Source organism: Nannospalax galili, unplaced genomic scaffold (genome assembly GCF_000622305.1).
Source record: "Nannospalax galili isolate Female #2095 unplaced genomic scaffold, S.galili_v1.0 scaffold559, whole genome shotgun sequence".
NCBI classification, from domain to species: domain Eukaryota; kingdom Metazoa; phylum Chordata; class Mammalia; order Rodentia; family Spalacidae; genus Nannospalax; species Nannospalax galili.
In genome coordinates, this window is record NW_008343479.1 from 3,660,172 (window position 1) to 3,664,460 (window position 4,289).

Here is a 4,289-nt window from a genome sequence, read left to right on the forward strand (position 1 = left end):
TTTTATCTTGTGGGTAATCAACAGCTATCTAATTGAACTTAAGTCCTGCTTACTGGTAGGTAACTCATAAGTGGTACTGTAAAAAATAGCCAAAAGCACATGGTTGGAGAGGCCATAGATCCTAGAGAAAAAACAGTGTTGTTACATTCATAGACCAATGTAATTTCTTACTGCTTTCTTAATATTCATCCTCATATTTGCAGACAACTATACCTCTTATCACTCATCAAAGAAGTTTTTTTTCAACAGATGGAGACTATTACAAAGTTCCACAGTTGGTCAAGAACACAAAAGTTATGTGTCTGTGAGGTACCCAGCCCTAAGTGGCACATTTGCTATGCAACCTTCACACCTAAGGCTCAGGGAACATAGCAGAACAGTGGGCAGAATAAATATTAATACATCTCTCAACTCTCACCAGTGAAGCTTCTTCATGAAACAGATAAAGATTAACACAGAAAGCCACAACTAGCCAAAGTACAGAAAATAAGAGATTGCAGACTGCTTATTCCTGACTATGGCACCTAGGGGCCATTGTGGAAGATAGGAAGGACAATTTTAAGAGCCAGAGGAAGTTAATGACCAGAAGGAAACTGAGTTTTCTAGACAGCTGAAAAGTTAACTCACATGAGCTTACTGCAATAGTGACAACATGCAATAGAGTCATACAAGCTCAAACCAGACAAAATTCTAGCAAAGAAGTGGGGAAGTGGGGAAGAAGTCACTTGATTACCTCCCCCTCCCAGAACTTGAAGACCCTATTGCTGAAGACAGGACATACTTTGGACACAGAACTTGGCACAATTGAGCTGGAATTGATCTGGAATCTCCTCCCTGAGACCAGCTCCCGTAGGATCAGCAGATCATTAGCTTAGGAACTATGGGCAACTGCTAACAACTCGAGACAGAGAGTTGGTATTCTTTAAAGGTTTTGATGCTAAATAGGTTAACCACGCTCCAGTGGATGGATCCATACTTGTGGTCACTAACCTGACTTGATGTATATGACAAATTACAAGCAATTTGACAAGAGGGCGGCCATATGAGGGTTCAAGATATGGAAGGGTGTATGAAGGATAAAAATATATTGTATGAAATATGCAAAGTTCAATAAAAAGGAAACATTAAATATTTTTAAAATATTATATCCACGGTGGACAGATATGGGAGGGCACCTAAAATATGATAGAGATATATAGTATGAGCTCTCGTAGCACAGTTGATCCACATCCAAAGGTTTAGGCAACACTGATACTTTAGTGACAGAATGCAGCATAGATAATTCACTAAAAATGTGTTGATAGTTACCTGGCTGAGGCATTTTCAAGTAGAGGTTGAATTCACTAATTTAGTCAAATTTTTAAACTAAATAAAGCTAAAGATTCATCAAAAGTATTTTGTATGAAATTCATGAAATTCAATCAGAAAGGAATAATAAATATTCTTAAAATGTTACATATAATACAGACATATTTCATGGGAAATACATGATTTTGGTCCTCATAACTTTTAGTTTATTGTTATTTTTTCCATTTTTCATGTCTGTCTGGTAAGTATCTGCATGTATGCATGCTTTTGCATGTATATAGGTGCATGTGTACCTGGGCAAGTGTGTACCCCTGCAGGTGGAGGCCCTAGGTTGATGTTGGGTATCATCCTTTGTCTCTCTTCCACCTTATGTATTGAGATGGGCTCTGTCACTCGAACACAGAGCTCACCTATCTGGCTGGTCTTGTTAGCCAGCTTGCTCTAGGTATCCCTTGTCTTGACCTATTGAGATTGGAATTACAGGTAGATTACTGAGCACATCCTGCATTTATTCAGGTTTCTTGGGATTTAAACTCCAGTTTCTCATGCAAGTGCTTAGTCATCATAACTTTTATTTTAAAAAAATTTCTTCTAGGGGCCTGGAGAGATGGCTCAGCAGTTAAGAGCACTGGCTGCTCTTTCAGAGGACCCAAGTTTGGTTCACAGCACCCACATGGTGGCTAACAACCCTCAGTAATGACAGTTCCAGGGGATCTGATGCCCTCTTCCTACCTCCACTGTCACTGCATGACATGGATGCACCTACCTACATGCAAGCAATACACTCATCACAAAAAATAAAAATAATCAATTAGTAAAAATATACATTTCTTCTACATACCTTGTTTTAATATAATGTCCTTAAAATTAATAAATTATATATACACATATTTTTAAAGGGGCTGGAGAGATAGTTAAGTGGTTAAGCACTGGCTGTTCTTGCAGAAGACTCAGGTTCAAATCCCAGCAAGCACATGACAGATAACAACCATCTATAACTCCAGTTCCAGTGGATCTGATGTCATCTTCTGTCTTCTGTGGGCATGCATCAACAGGACATGGGTGCACTTATGTACATGCAAACAATACACATATACACATAAAATAATAAATAAAATATTTAAACATAATATCCCTATTTATGTATTTATGCTTAATTGATTTATCAATTCATTGTTTAATCATTGCTATTATTACTTATTTTAATGCTCAGATATTTATAAATGTATCTAAGGGGAACCCATTACCTTTCTATTTTTTTTTAACCATCAATAGTTTTATCTTTATTGAGGTAGTTCAAATATTTAAGTACTTCTAAGCTTTTTAGGTATTTGATCTTGTTTAATGAAGCTGATTAACATGAGTCCAAAAAGTCTTCCTCTTTCAGACAAAGCCTATCATTTCTGTGTCAGTCAGCATCTTTTAATCTTCGGGATGCTGTCCCTAGATTCCCATCGGTTGATCTTACTTTGTTTTCTCAGACCGTTTTCTTCCTTGTTACCCAGTTGAGTGTCCTTGGCATTTTGTGTGTACAGACAGACAATCAGAGTTGCTGCAGGAGCCCTCAGGAGTGAGATGCTAGGAAGTGAATGAAGTAATACACAGTCATAGTAGCTGAGATGGGTGAGAAACCTTAGGAGGCCCTGTGGTCCGAGTTCTGCTGCCTTGGGAAAGCTGCTCAGGTCTAGTGGGAATAGCTCAAGATTGGAGTCACTTGCTGGGTGACTTGGATGAAGGTAGTTCTCCGACTTAACTCCTTCAGTTTAGCTGCTCCCACGTAGGTACATATAGATTGGATCCCTCCTAAGATGTCACAAATAGTATGTTCCACATCCCCTTTAAGGGGAGCTTCTACTGTCTTTCCTTCTGAGGCCTTGTATTCAGCCACACCTCCTGAATACTTCTTCATGGCCATTTCAGAACTCATTCCATAGAAAAGCTTGTACTTTTTGCCATCCCTCTCGATGAGTTCACCACCTGATTCACTATGTCCAGACAGCATGCCACCCAGCATCACAAAGTCTGCTCCTGCTCCAAAAGCCTTTGCCACATCCCCAGGACCGCTGCAGCCTCCATCTGAAATGATAAGACCTTTGAAGCCATGAACAGCATCTGCATACTCCATCACTGCACTGAGCTGTGGATACCCTACTCCAGTTTTCTTCCAGGTTGTACAAACAGAGCCTGGACCAGTTCCCACTTTGATGATGTCAGCCCCTGAGAGGATTAGTTCTTCCACCATCTCTCCTGTTACCACATTCCCTGCCATGATGGTGTGTTGGGCGAAGTGCTTCCTTACATCCTTTACAAATTCAACAAAATGTTCAGAGTAGCCATTTGCCACATCCAGGCATATATATTTCACTTGGAGAACAGCTTCCAGGATCTGTTCCAGCTTCTCAAAGTCAGAAGAGCCTGTGCCTGAGCTGGCAGCCAAGTACTCAAGACAGTCAGGATTCTGGCCGGCAAACTTTTTCCACTGATGGAGGCTGTAGTGCTTGTGGACAGCAGTGAAAAGGGAGAACTTACAGAGAAACTTAGCCGTCTCAAAGGTACCCATGGTACCCATATTGGCGGCAATGATAGGGACACCATTGTACGTCTGCTTTGAGTTCCGAAATGAAAAGGATCTTGTGAGATCCACCTCACTTTGAGACTTAAAGATGCTGCGTTTGGGCCTTAACAGGACATCCTTGAAGTCCAGTTTCACATCGTTGTCAATATGAGGCATGGTGAAGGGCTGGAGTTAGCCAAAAGTTTGAGGGCCTGCTATCTTGCTTCTCCTGCCCAGGCAAAAAGCAATGTGTAGTAAACAACTTTCTATTTTGTGCCATCTTTGATCATCTTGTTTATGGACTTGGTTATCTTCAGACATAATAAGTTTTTCCAGACTTATTCTGAATATTTACAGACTCAACTGTAGAATTAGACCTTCTCTGGAGATTCCTGACTTTTTTGCTGGATAAAAGAGCAGGATCCAA

The 4,289-nt window shown here is 40.2% G+C and overlaps 1 pseudogene across 1 annotated transcript; it reads right to left on the reverse strand.

Annotated features, from left to right (window-relative positions):
- Nucleotides 1-2,992: 2,992 nt before the first annotated feature.
- On the reverse strand, nucleotides 2,993-4,074 carry LOC103739348 (annotated as a pseudogene). Its single transcript, XR_001872585.2, has one exon. The product of XR_001872585.2 is annotated as a GMP reductase 2 pseudogene (transcript).
- Between the last annotated feature and the right edge of the window lie 215 nt (nucleotides 4,075-4,289).